The 15,567-nt window shown below is 37.4% G+C and overlaps 1 protein-coding gene across 5 annotated transcripts in view; it reads right to left on the bottom strand.

The window, feature by feature from the left end:
* Positions 1–15,567, bottom strand: part of OXR1 (oxidation resistance 1) — a 550,155-nt gene that overhangs the window by 80,058 nt on the left and 454,530 nt on the right. The window lies entirely within an intron of this gene.

Below are 15,567 nucleotides of genomic sequence, written 5' to 3'. Positions count from 1 at the left end.
AGGAAGGAAAAAAGAAGAGCAGAGAGAGCAGAGTGAGCAGGGTCAGACATGCACCCAGCAGGTGGGGAAGCTGAAGCAGCGGTGAGATCCCCACATTTGGGGCAATCAGTTGGGACTGAGGGGAAGCATTCAAAACTGCTGGAGAGTGAAGCAGCTGATATGTGACAGTCTGAATAGAGTGAGACCCACACAGACAATCTGGGACGTGACCCTACATACCCCAGACAGGAACGCAAGTCCACTAGAACGTGTGATGGCTGGGAGCTGGAGTGTAGGGATTGGAGAGCAATCCCAGGGTGAGGACTGCTTTTCACTTCAGAGAGATGGCAGGAGGAGACAGGAGAGAAGATATGGCCACAGGGAATGCTTTTGAAGCAAAGCTTGGAAGCCATGGAGGCAGGGCACTACTGCTGAGTCACATGCAGGGTGTGGAGTCATCACTTAAAAACTTGGAACAAAACTACCATATAACCCAGAAATCCCACTAGTGGGCATATACCCTGAGAAAACCATGATTCTAAAAGACACATGCACCCCAGTGTTCACAGTAGCACTATTTACAATAGCCGGGACATGGAACCAGCCTAGATGTCCACTGACATATGAATGGATAAAGAAGTTTTGGTCCATATAAACAATGGACTATTGAACCTAGAACCTGTTGTACAGAGTGAAGTCAGAAAGAAAAAAACAAATATTGCAATATTAACACATATAAATGGAATTTAGAAAAACGTTACTGATGTAACATTTGCAGGGCAGCAAATTGTAGGGTAGGGCAGAGATAGACTCACTGAATGCATTACTACAAATAAAGCTAGTGGAGGTGGTGGAATTCCAGCTCAGGTATTTAAAGTCCTAAAAGATGATGCTGTTGAAGTGCTGCACTCAATATACCAGCAAATGTGGAAACTCAGCAGTGGCCACGGGACTGGAAAAGGTCAGTTTTCATTCCAATCCCAGAGAAAGGCAACGCCAAAGAATGCTCAAACTACAGTACAATTGCACTCATTTCAAATGAGAGCAAGGTAATGCTCAAAATCCTTCAAGCTAGGCTACAACAGTATATGAAACAAGAACTTTCAGATGTACAAGCTGGATTTAGAAAAGGCAGAGTAACCAGAGATCAAATTGCCAACATCCGCTGAATCAGAGAAAAAGCAAAGGCATTCCAAAAAAAAAGATCCTCTCTGCTTCATTGACTATGCAAAAGCTGTTGACTGTGTGGATCACAACAAACTGTGAAAAACTCTTCAAGAGATGGGAATACCAGACCACCTGACCTGCCTCCTGAGAAACCTGTATTCAGGACAAGAAGCAACAGTTAGAAACAGACATGGAACAACAGACTGGTTCCAAATTGGGAAAGGAGTATGTCACGGCTATATATTGTCACCCTGCTTATTTAACTTATATGCAGAGTACACCATGCTAAATGCTGGGCTGGATGACTCACAAGCTGGAATCAATACTGCTGGGAGAAATATCTACAACCTCAGCTATGCAAATGATACCATTCTAAAGGCAGAAAGTGAAGAGGAACTAAAGATCCTCTTGATGAAGGTGAAACAGCAGAGTGAAAAGCTGGCTTAAAACTCAACATTCAAAAAACTAAGATCACGGCATCTGGTCCTGTCACTTCATAGCAAATAGATAAAGTGGAAGCAGTGACAGATTTTATTTTCTTGGGCTCCAAAATCACCGAGGATGGTGACTGCAGCCATGAAATTAAAAGACACTTATTCCTTAGAAGGAAAGCTATGACAAACCTAGACAGCATATTAAAAAGCAGAGAAACCAACTTTGCTGACAAAGGTCCATACAGTTAAAGCTATGGTTTTTCCAGTAGTCATGTATGGATGTGAGAATTGGACCATAAGGAAGGCTGAGTGTGGAAAAAATGGATGCTTTCAAACTGTGGTGCTGGAGAGGACTCATGAGAGTCCTTTGGACAGTAAGGAGATCAAACCAGTCAATCCTAAAGGAAATCAACCCTAAATATTCACTGGAAGGACTGGTGCTGAAGCTGAAGCTCCAATCTTTGGTCACTTGATGTGAAAAGCTGACAAACTGGAAAAGACTCTGATGCTGGGAAAGACTGATGGCAGCAGAAGGGAGTAACAGAGGATGAGATGGTTGGATGGCATCATTGATTCAATGGACATGAGTTTGAGCAAACTCTGGGAGATAGGGAAGGACAGGGAAGCCTGGTGTGCTGCAGTTTATGGAGTTGCAAAGAGTTGGGACGGGACTTAGCAATAGAACAACAATAAAGACTCAGACACAGAGAACAGACTTGTGACACAGTGGGGAAAGGAGAGGGTGGGATGAATTGAGAGAGTAGCAAAGAAAGTAGATTAATTGAGAGACTAAGATACATATTAGCACATGTAAACAGATAGCCACTGGCAATTTGCTGTATGATGCAGGGAGCTCAACTGTGTGCTCTCTGACAACCCAGAGGGGTAGGATGTGGTGGGAGGTGGGAGAAAGGTTTAAGAGGGAGGGAACATATGTATACCTATGGCTGATTCATGCTGATGTATGGCAGAAATCATCACAATATTGTAAAGCAATTATCCTCCAATTAAAAAAATAAATTGAAGAAACGCAACTGTCAGCTGAAAGGAAGTTATTAAAAAGCAAATTAAGGACTTAAAATTTATTAATTTATTAAAAGTAAATTAAGTTATTAAAAAGTAAATTAAATATCTTTCAACACATCTAGTCCTATTATAATAAAGTATATTTGAAGTTTATTATTATTAACCAAACCAAGTTTGAAGCATGTAACATTAATCTTCACAGAGGAAAACATCTCTAGTTCTAATACAATCATAGTTAAAGATAAAATCTTCACTATGGAGTTATATTAAAATACTGTATTCTTTATACATACCATGAAGTAGATTAAGATATGCTTTCATATATAAACATACTTTTTATGCACACCATTTCAGATAGAGTGCAAACTATTTGTCACTTGATTATCAAAATATTTCATTTGAACACATCATTACCACCAAGTTTATAGTATCTGTTTTAAATTCTGTATTAGTGTTAGCTTTCTCATCTGTACTTCATGTAACAAAGATTGCACAGAACTGATAAAATATCACTCCTATCTAAACAATTTTAAATAAAATCAATCTCTAAAAAACTAATAAACTCAAAACTGAATAAGATCATAAACATAACAAGATGTTATAGTTATGCTCAATTTTTACAAGATTAAAACAGTAATTCTCAAAGAAAAATTAGTTCTACCTAAGCCTAAGGAATTTACAAAATATCTTCCTTTGTTCTCCCTCCATCCAATCTTAATTGATATTTTGACTATTCTAGAGTTTGTTTATACGTATCTAATTAGCTCAGTTGGGTGAATGGTTCTAATGAAGCATTAACAATGATAAAAATAAAGTTCACATCTCAAAAAAACCCAATTTGCTCTACAGTACTTAAAAAGGCTGTCACCTTCCTGATCACCCAGGTTAAGGCAGATCTCTACTACTAGTCATATAGGGTCTTTGTTTCCTTCACAGTATCTGGCACAGTTTTAAGTTTCTTTTTAAATCTCTTCCACTAAACTGTAACCTATAAAACACCCTACTTAGTTCCACAATGACTCCTCAGTACCTAACAAAGAGACTAACACATAGCAAGCATCAAATGTGAATGAAATAATGTTTTGAAGCTACGGCTTAAACTGTATCTAGAACTGCCACAATTCTTACAGTCATTTTCTTTTTTAAAGAAAAGTGGACAAAGAAGAAAATTATATACTATTTGGCTGTAGAAAAAGAGATGTTTTCCTAAAGTTACGCTGGGAATGAAAAATGGTATAATTCTTAGGGAAAGACAGCATTTTTTCTTTTCACTATATTCCAATTTTCCTCCATTAAACAGCATATATTTAAGTTTGTTTTTTGTGATAAAACATTAAAGCTATTTTAAAATACATTAAAACATTAATTCCTTTCCTCTATCTCATTTTGCAATTTAAAAGCAGTGCAAAATATAAGTTCAGATTACTTTTAACTAATAATATATATCCTTTCATGATTTCAGGAGTAAATGATGGTCTGGACTTGCTTTGTATAGTTGTATTTTTTAATCTGTTAAAAGAGTTCATTAAAGGTCTAAAAGAAAGTGTTAGTCACTCAGTCATGTCCGATTCTTTGCGACTCAAGGGACTGTAGTCCATGAGGCTCCTCTCTCCATGGAATTATCCAGGCAAGAATACTAGAATGGGTTGCCATTCCCTTCTCCAGGGGATCTTCCTGACCCAGGGATCAAACCTGGGTCTCCTGCATTGCAGGCAGATTCTCTGTCTGAGCCACCAATTACAATTAAATTTGCAACTGCAATATCATTTTCAAAAGTTTACCATGGAGTGCAGTTCAGAGAAAGAAAACTAATATATCAGCTTTCTGCAGCTTAAAGTTTGAAACAAACTGAAAGCACTCACTTTAATAATTTAAAATTATAATAAAATATATTGCAATAAGTCATTATAAGTTCTAAAATTATTTTAATAACCAATATTAAAACATGTATTAATAAATATAAGTACCAGAGCACAATGAAATACACTAATCATTCTCTTCTATCAATACAGAAATATAATCACAATATTTGAGAATTGAAAGTGATCACACGGGTTACGTAGCCCCGTTTCCTATTTGTTAACTTTATACTACCCTTTTAAAGACAGTTGCCAGTATACATGAATCTGGATTGGGAGTATGGAAAAGAGAGGCCCCATTTAGCTTCCTCACAAAATTATTAGTATTACAGTTTAGAAATGCATAGATATTTATGATTTGAAAATGAAAATAATAGTGAACATATATCAAGTGCCTAGCATATGCCAGGGCTTCCAGATAGCTCAGTTGGTAAAGAATCCACCTACAATGCAAGAGACCCAGTTTGACTCCTGGGTTGGGAAGATCTGCTAGTGAAGGGATAGGCTACCCACTCCAGTATTCTAGCATGTGCCAGGTACTGCTCTAAGTACTCATTTCCTATCTTACCTATTCATCAACCTTATACAGAGGGTATCACTTTTACTCCCATTTTACAACTGAGAAAACCAAGGTACAATTTTGGTTATTACAACAGGATACTGTTCAGCAGTTCACTGCTAAACACTGTGTGCTGAAATGCAAATAACCGTCCCCCCACAAGAGAACAATCTGTCACAAAATGTCAACCCTGCACAAGGTGGGAAACCATGCAATATACCCTAATAGTAGCCATGACATATAGAAGGTGCTCCATAAATATCAAATGAATATATAATACTTTCCCCTGAGGTACAATTATCTGGTATGGTGGAAAGAGCAAGGGCATTAGATTTTACTCTACATATCAGAAGCAGAAGCTTAATGTATGTAATCTAAAACAAGAAATTCCCATCTAGACTGTATTCTATAAGTTTTGATACACTGTATTTTAATAATTTCATCCAAAATATTTCATGACTTCTACCCTAATTTCTCCATTTGCTATTTTAAGAATATTGCTTAATTTGCTAATCTACGACAATTAAAAATTTTCATCTTTTGGTTAGTGATTTCTAACCATACTGTGATAAAAAAAAATACTCTTAAATAGTTAAAACCTGTAAAATTCATTAAAACTTGCTTTACAATCATGTATAAATTTAGCAAATGCTCCATATACATGTGCTTGAAAAGAATGTGTACTCTATACAGAAGGGCAGTGCTATATGTATGTGTGTGCGTGCATGTGTGGACATGCACGCACACACCCACACACAAACACCTATCTCCATATCCCTGAGATCAAATTTTCTGACTGGGTTCAAATCTTCTATATACATATTGGTTTGGTTCTGCACACTTTCTTCAAATTACTGCTAGAGGTTGTTAAAATCTCTCACTATGATTGTGGGTTATTCAGTTCCTCAAACGTTTCTTTACTTTGCTTTCTATATTTTGAGACCATGATATTAGGTTCACACAAAATAAAAACTGTTATATCTTTCTGGTTATGTTGAACCTTTTCTTAGAATATTTTTAGACTTAAAGTTTGATATACTTTTAAACAATTATTTTTATTTTTTTGGCTGCTCCATGTGGCATGTGGGATCTTAGTATCCCAACCAAGGATCAAACCCATACCCCCTGCAGTGGAAGCCAGGAGTCTTAACCACAAGGGCCAGTAGGGAAGTCCCAATTGAGCAACAAAGATTGACCTAGAGATTATACTAAGTGATGGCATTCATATAGAAAAAGACAAATGTCATATCACTCATATGTGGAAGGAACCTAGTTTTTTTAAAATGATACAAATGAACTTATTTATAAAACAGAAACAGACTTACAGATATTGAAAACACACTTATGGTTACCAAAGGGGAAAGGGTGGCAAGTGAGAAATAAATCAGGACTTGGGTTGAATATACATGTGCTACTATATATAACATGGCATCCGGTCCCATCACTTCATGGCAAATAGATGGGGAAACAATGGAAACAGTGAGAGACTTTATTTTGGGGGGGCTCCAAAATCACTGCAGATGGTGACTGCAGCCGTGAAATTAAAAGACGCTTGCTCCTTGGAAGAAAAGCTATGACCTACCTAGACAGCATATTAAAACGCAGAGGCGTTACTTTACCAACAAAGGTCCGTCTAGTCAAAGCTATGGTTTTTCCAGGAGTCATGTACAGATGTGAGAGCTGGACCATAAAGAAAGCTGAGCGCCGAAGAATTGAAACTTTTGAACTGTGGTGTTGGAAAAGACTTTTGAGAGTCCCTTGGACTGCAAGGAGATCCAGCCAGTCAATCCTAAAGGAAATCAGTCCTAAATTTTCATTGGAAGGACTGATGCTGAAGGTGAAGCTCCAATACTTTGGCCTCCTGATGAGAAGAACTGATTCACTGGAAAGATCCTGATGGTGGGAAAGATTGAAGGCAGGAGAGATGAGATGGTTGGATGGCATCACTGACTTGATGGACATGAGTTTGAGTAGGCTCTGGGAGTTGGTGATGGACAGGGAAGCCTGGTGTGCTGCAGTCCATGGGGTCGTGAAGAGTCAGACATGACTGAGCTACTAAACTGAACTGATATATAACACTGGGGAAGAAAATGGCAACCCACTCTAGTATTCTTGCCCGGAGAATCCCATGGACAGAGGAGCCTGCTAGGCTGCAGTCCATGGGGTCACAGAGAGTCAGAAAGGACTGAGTAACTAACACACACACATTAAACAATTATGTTAGTGGTCATACCATAAATTATAGCCTAAATTGTTAATTTTCAGTCTAATATTTACTAGTACTTTTATCTTCCTTCTGGTCAATGTAAGGATGTTAAAAACTGTGTGATCCTACCAAGACTTATATGCAATATTTATTGCATATTTCAATTATATATATATATTCAAAAACACTCTTAAGACATTATTTTTCTAGACAGTCAACATTCATTTGGTTCTTCCCTCATATTTACCATTTTTATTGCAACTCTGGGTAATTTTGCAGGGGATGGATTCTTAGTTGGTACGTGTTCTCCTCTGTTGTTTAGTTTCCACTGTTTCTGTTGAGAAATAACTGTCAATCTTATTCTTACAGCACTGACTACTTGTTCTAAATGCTTTTAAAATTCTTCATCTTTGGTGAGATTTGTACTGATTCCACTTGGGGCTTTGGAGAAGGAAATGGCAACCCACTCCAGTATTCCTGCCTGAAGAATCCCACGGACAGAGAAACCTGGTAGGCTATATAGCTAGATACGACTGAAGTGACTTAGCATGCACACACTTGGGGTTTGTAGCGATGCTTGAATCTGTGAATTTCATCATTCTTGGCATTTTCAGTCATTCTTCTCTTAAATAATACTTCTGCCTTCATTCTCTCTCTCCTTTCCTTTGGGGACTCAAATATACACATATTAGAACTTCTAATTATATCTTGTATTAAACTTATTCCCGCCTTTATTTTCCAGCTCCCCCCCCCACTTTATTCTGGATATTTTCCTCTGATCTATTTTTCAATTCACTAATTCTTTCTTCTGTGGTGGCCGATTTGCTATTAAATTCATCCACAAAGGTCCTAATTAGAAAATTATTTTCAATTCTGGAATATCCATTTTTCTTTTTTATAGTTTGAATCTCTACAAAACTCTCAATCAGCTCAAAATTCTCAACACAGCTATTTTAAATCTGAAAACTGCAAGATACAGGGTTCCCGTGGGTCTATTTCTATTCTTTTATTGTTTCTGATATCTTACCAGGTGCCTAATTATATTTTCTGTACTGTAAATTAAATATGAAAAATTGTCTATAGACAGAATTTGACACACAGAAAGCTGAAATTCTCTAGACAGGATTAATACTTGCTTCTGCCAAACACTTGAGGACACTAGCAATACCAAATCTTATCAATGCAGTTATAGGAATGATGATTTAAAGCCAATTTACCATCCTATGAGTTTTCCTCTATTCCTACAGCATTTTGGGGGTCCTAAGTGAGAGTAGTTCATTCCTCTACTGTGGTAGGTCTTGTACTGTGTCCCTGTTCCCTCATACTAACAGACTGCCAACAGCAACTTTTAATCTCTGAGCTGCTGCTTCTGGAATCAATACTTCCCCTGGGGAAAAAAGCAATCCCAAACTGGAGCTGCTCTTCCTTCAGCCTCTGTCCTCACTCAGATCCTAATCTAGTTCTATCAATCAGTTTTCTGATAGCCTCAATAAAATTTGTTTTGGCCCAGCTATTCATGCACTGGAGAAGGAAATGGCAACCCACTCCAGTGTTTTTGCCTGGAGAATCCCAGGGACCGGGGAGCCTGGTGGGAGGCCATCTATGGGATCGCACAGAGTCGGACACGACGGAAGCGACTTAGCAGCAGCAGCAGCACAGAACTGGTGGAGAAGGAAATGGCAACCCACTCCAGTATTCTTGCCTAGAGAATCCCAGGGACAGAGGAGCCTGGTGGGCTGCCGTCTATGGGGTCACACAGAGTGGGACACAACTGAAGTGACTTAGCATGCATGCACTTATTTATTTATAATAGAAATATAGGTGATTTACAATGTTGTGTTAGTTTCTCATATATAGCAAAGTGATTCAGTTATACATAGATCAGATCAGATCAGATCAGTCGCTCAGTTGTGTCCGACTCTTTGGGACCCCATGAATCGCAGCACGCCAGGAGTTCACTCAGACTCACATCCATCGAGTCAGTGATGCCATCCAGCCATCTCATCCTCTGTCGTCCCCTTCTCCTCCTGCCTCCAATCCCTACCAGCATCAGAGTCTTTTCCAATGAGTCAACTCTTCGCATGAGGTGGCCAAAGTACTGGAGTTTCAGCTTTAGCATCATTCCTTCCAAAGAAATCCCAGGGCTGATCTCCTTCAGAATGGACTGGTTGGATCTCCTTGCAGTCCAAGGGACTCTCAAGAGTCTTCTCCAACACCACAGTTCAAAAGCATCAATTCTTCGGCGCTCAGCCTTCTTCACAGTCCAACTCTCACATCCATACATGACCACAGGAAAAACCATAGCCTTACATATTGTTTTCCATTATGGTTTATTAGAGAATATTGAGTATGGTTCCCTGGGCTATACAGTAGGACCTTGTTGTTTATCTATTTTATATATCATAGTTTCCATCTGCTAATCCCAAACTCATAATTTGTCCCTTCCCACACCCTTTTCCCTTTGGTAACCATAAGTTTTCTATGTCTGTGAATCTGTTTCTGTCTCGTAAATTAGTTCAGTTGTATTATATTTTAGATTCCACATTTAAGTGATACCATACGGTATTTGGCTTTCTCTGACTTACTACACTTGGTATGATAATCTCTAGGTCCATCCATGTGGCTGCAAATGGCATTATTTAATTCTCTTCCATGACTGAGTAGTATTCCACAATATATAACTATTGTAAACAGTGCTGCAATGAACAATGGGGTGCATGTATCCTTTTGAACCATGTTTTTCTCTGGATATATTACCAGGAGTGGGACTGCTGAATAATAAAGTAACTCTATTTTTAGTTTTCTAAGGAATCTCCATACTGTTTTCCATAATAGCTGTAACAATTTACATTTCCACCAATAGTGTAGGAGTTCCCTTTTCTCCACAAACTCTCCAGGATTTATTAATTGCAGGCTTTTCAATGATTGGTCCAGTTTTTTAAATTGTTCTTAGCAGGACAGTCTGAATTATCTAGCTTGCTATTATTACCAGACTGAGAAGTCCAAAGAGATTTTTAAGCAGAGAATTGACAAAGCAGTATCAGACCTTTAAATTAAAAATCATTTTGGTAATAGAATGGGAAAGGCAAACTAGAATAAAGCAAGCCTGAAAAACCAATGATGAATCCTGTATGAAGTCTCATTTTAATATACTAAAAGACTCCTAATATAACTGAATATTGTAATTTTGGCTGTAGTTACTGATAAAAAGTTTGATGATTTAAAAATATTGAGCTGGGAGTCAATTATTTTCATACGATAAAACAGATTTTAAACTCTGAAAATATCTTCAAAACTAAGAAAGTTACACTGAGAACTGCTTTTCTAATTAACTGATTCCATCTACAGTGCAGTAGTATAGGAAACTATGCCTATGTTTTCAACCTTTCACTTGCTAATGACTCCTTATCCATAGTCAAAACAGAAAAAAAATTTTTTTTAATCCCTCAGTTTTTCTTCAACTTTGTACCCATCCTGCTCTAGATATCAGCCTTTCTGCTTCTTTTCATAGTTGAACTTTTAGAAATGAGTCTAGTCTCACTGTCCTTACTCTATCAAGAGATTCCACAACGTACTGCAATAGCTTCTGTCTTCCCAGTTCCCTAAACCTGTAAAGGAGACCAAACTAAGGGGAAAATCAGATGAGCTTTTTCCATTTTATTTTATTTGCTCTTTGTGAAGCACCAAACTAAGGCCTTAATGCTCACCTTTCCTTTTTATTTGGTAACATCTCAAGTCCCTTGGTCTCTAAAACATTTGCTGTTCCCCTTTAATGCTCCTTTCCTCTACCTAATCAAGGAATTTTTGTGTGTGGCCCACTTCTTTTTTTTTTTTTTCACGTTTCAATGCCATTCTCCCAAATCTCCCCACCCTCTCCCTCTCCCACAGAGTCCATAAGACTGATCTATACATCAGTGTCTCTTTTGCTGTCTCGTACACAGGGTTATTGTTACCATCTTTCTAAATTCCATATATATGCATTAGTATACTGTATTGGTGTTTTTCTTTCTGGCTTACTTCACTCTGTATAATAGGTTCTAGTTTCATCCATCTCATTAGAACTGATTCAAATGTATTCTTTTTAATGGCTGAGTAATACTCCATTGTGTATGTACCACAGCTTTCTTATCCACTCATCTGCTGATGGACATCTAGGTTGCTTCCATGTCTTGGCTATTATAAACAGTGCTGCGATGAACATGGGGTACACATGTCTCTTTCCCTTCTGGTTTCCTCAGTGTGAATGCCCAGCAGTGGGATTGCTGGATCATAAGGCAGTTCTATTTCCAGTTTTTTAAGGAATCTCCACACTGTTCTCTTTGGTGGCTGTACTAGTCTGCATTCCCACCAACAGTGTAAGAAGAGTTCCCTTTTCTCCACACCCTCTCCAGCATTTATTGCTTGTAGACTTTTGGATTGCAGCCATTCTGACTGGCGTGAAATGGTACCTCATAGTGGTTTTGATTTGCATTTCTCTGATAATGAGTGATGTTGAGCATCTTTTCATGTGTTTGTTAGCCATATGTATGTCTTCTTTGGAGAAATGTCTATTTAGTTCTTTGGCCCATTTTTTGATTGGGTCATTTATTTTTCTGGAGTTGAGCTGTAGGAGTTGTTTGTATATTTTTGAGATTAGTTGTTTGTCAGTTGCTTCATTTGCTATTATTTTCTCCCATTCTTTTTTTTAATTTATTTTTTTTTAAATTTTCTCCCATTCTGAAGGCTGCCTTTTCACCTTGCTAATAGTTTCCTTTGTTGTGCAGAAGCTTTTAAGTTTAATTAGGTCCCATTTGTTTATTTTTGCTTTTATTTCCAATATTCTGGGAGTGGGTCATAGAGGATCCTGCTGTGATGTATGTCGGAGAGTGTTTTGCCTATGTTCTCCTCTAGGAGTTTTATAGTTTCTGGTCTTACGTTGAGATCTTTAATCCATTTTGAGTTTATTTTTGTGTATGGTGTTAGAAAGTGGTCTAGTTTCATTCTTTTACAAGTGGTTGACCAGTTTTCCCAGCACCACTTGTTAAAGAGATTGTCTTTAATCCACTGTATATTCTTGCCTCCTTTGTCAAAGATAAGGTGTCCATATGTGCGTGGATTTAAACTTTCATGATATAGAATGCTACTGTTGTTATTTAGTTGTGTCTGATTCTTTTGTGACCCCATGGATTGGAGCCCACAAGGCTCCTCTGTTCATGGGACTTCTCAGGCAAGAATACTGGAGCGGGTTGCCATTTCCTTCTCTAGGGATAGTCCCAACCCAGGAATTGAACCCCCATCTCCTGCACTGCAGGTGGATTCTTTACTGCTGAGCCACTGGGGAACTTCCATATAGAGTGCTAATACAGCCTTGCTACTTAAAATTATGTTCTAAGGATCAGCAGCACTGGCATCACCTGGGAGCTTACTGTGAACAGAGAATCTCAGATTTCACTCCAGAACTACTGATTCCCATTGGCATGCACAATAAATTTGAGAAGCACTGTTAATAGAGATTTTGAAAGGATTAAGCTTGCAGACTGAGTAACTGACAGAAGAAATAGGCTTCTTTACAACTTCCCACTCATGACAGTAACACTAGCATCTTCAAACGTCTGTCAAACTAATTGTTTAATAGTCACTGTGATAGATTACTACTGTTACTAAATATCTTGTATCTCCCTGGGGAGGAAAAGAAAATACACTGTACCATCCCACTGATGTCAGACATGAATAGAAACCATAAGTCTTTTGGCAGAAGTGTTAAGATCCAACATTATACTTCTTAGCTCTTTTTTCCTTCTATCTTAAGACCAGGGCTATTTCATATAGTGGCTACTCCCTAAAAGGCTATTACACATACACATACCTGTGCACACACATCTAGTCATTCCTGTTTCTGCTCCTGGTTAAATTATAGTGCTTGGAAAAGAAAATTTCTTCAAGAATTCATACATAAGAAGCAAATCACTGACTAGCGGAAAAAGAAAACAGTCTAGCTTGCTTAAGACCCAAGAATGAGATTATACCAAGGGTATCAAAATAAAAACTCTAGGAATGATAAAAGGATCTAACAGGGAGTACTGAACAATTATATAGGGGGGAAAATTGCAAACATAATGTAATAAATACCAGGAAGTGGAGAGAAGAAATACAGGAGATGAAACGTTCAAATCACCTAAGAGTTAAACAAACCCCACCTAAAACTGAAACGAGAATGTAATAATACCAACCTCTTAATATTTTTGCAAATTCTTCTTAACTTTAGACACACTAGGAAATACTTGCTTAAGGCAAACAAATATTATCTTTTAGTCACTCTTACTTTCTAATCATCCACTCATCATTTTATACATAAATATACATAAAACTGGAGAAGGAAATAGCAACCCACTCCAGTATTCTTGCCTAGAGAATTCCATGGACAGAGGAGCCCGATAGGCTACAATCCATGGGGTCGCAAAGAGTCGGACATGACTGAGCAACTAACACACACACATACATAAAATAGATCTGAACAATAACATCTACCCTAAAATTAGTAATATCACTAGATATTGGATTAGAGGTAGCTTTTAAACTTTAATTTTTGTTATGTATGACTTCATAGTTAGCACGCATTAGTTTTACCAAAGTTTAGAATCTAGTACCCACCTCTCAGTTAAGACAAACCATCAGATAACTGCATATATAAATTAATCATTTTGGCCCTATATGGAATTGTTTTTTACAGCCTTGCATTTTGTTGTTATACCATTGAACTACATTAAGTAATGGTGTTAAAAAAACAGCTTTTTGAAATCAGAATCTGTATTTACTATAAAGATGATAAGGATATTTTTTGCTATGTTAAGAGTTGCATGAGGATTTTTTTCTCTTTATTCTATCAGGAAAAGTCATGTTTCTTTTACCTAAGCAATAGTTTTATCTTTACCTTAGTGACATTGTGATTTATCCCTGATCACATTTCCCTTTTTTCACTGATTGCTAGAAATCAAAGGCAAATTTTGGGCCTTTCCCTAATACATTACTCTGACCTTAAAATATGCCCCTTTTTGTATGAACATTCATTCATTCAACAAAATGTATTGAGTCTCAATATAAGTTTGCTGGTGGCCATTGGGACTTTTATACACAGAAGACTATTTGCAATTACTTTACTTTTTAATTAATCTTTGATTTACTGAAGTGCAAATATAAAAATCCAGTTTTCCCTTAAGTCTTCAACTATGTCAGTGTATTATACTTACAAAACTAGTAAATTTTAACACTTTCTAAGATCTTTCAATAGTTAACTCAGAAAACAAACTAGATATCCTTAAATAATCCCATTTATAAACTAGAGTAATTACATTCTCTCATCTATACTAAAAGGCACTTATAAATCTACTATATTTTATTGTAAACACTTTAATTGCCTCTATAACAAGAAAATCTTTCTAAACTCTTTAGTAAATACATTACAATAAAGTTTTAAATATAATGAAAAGTTCTCTTTGGTATTCATTTTCAATTAAATTCTTAGACTAATTTACATGCACTCTAATAGGCCTAATTCTCTGAAATATAACAAATATTTTAAAGACCAAATACACTAATTATTCCTAATCTTAATACAAAATACTAGGTATTTAACAAATTTCATCATTTCTATATTTACTTCTGACCTTAACATGAACAAATCTTAATGTACCCACTAAAAAAAGCAGTGATTCTCAAAGTGTGGTCCCCAAATTAGCAGCATCAGCATTAGATGAGTTGTTGCTGGAAATGCAAACTATGGGGTCTAGCTCAGAAGTATTGAATCAGAAACTCTAGAGGAGGGGTCTAACATTTTCAACAAGCCTTTGGGTGATGCTGAGGCACACTAAAGTTTGAGACTTACTGCTTTATTGTAGCCTGAAATACTCAAGAGGCAGTTCTCTCCAAAAACACAGATAAGTCTTGAGTTCAGCCATCCTGTGAGATGAGCAGCAATTCTAAAATGGGCAAATCTACTCGTGAGAACCAATGGAATCAGGGAACACTGTTATGACTTCAAACTTCATCAAAGTTACTATCAGAGCAGACTGAGGCTGTTTATCTAGAAAAGATTCTTTCCCCACCTCCCACCTTAGGAAATGAGACTAAGACTGCAGACATCTAGGATTATCTTCTTCCGTGACTGACCAGTACTCTTAATTAACAGTTACCCTAACAACTGGGCTTCCTTGGTGGTTCAGATGGTAAAGTGCCTGTCTGCAATGCAGGAGACCTGGGTTCGATACCTGGGTTGGGAAGAACCCCTGGAGAAGGAAATGGCAGCCCACTCCAGCAGTCTTGCCTGGAAAATCCCATGGACGGAGGAGCCTGGTAGGCTAC

The sequence above is a fragment of the Bos mutus genome, chromosome 14, assembly GCF_027580195.1.
Source record: "Bos mutus isolate GX-2022 chromosome 14, NWIPB_WYAK_1.1, whole genome shotgun sequence".
Taxonomy (NCBI): domain Eukaryota; kingdom Metazoa; phylum Chordata; class Mammalia; order Artiodactyla; family Bovidae; genus Bos; species Bos mutus.
The sequence above is the reverse complement of the archived record's forward strand: the minus strand, read 5'-3'. Positions and strand labels throughout refer to the sequence as shown.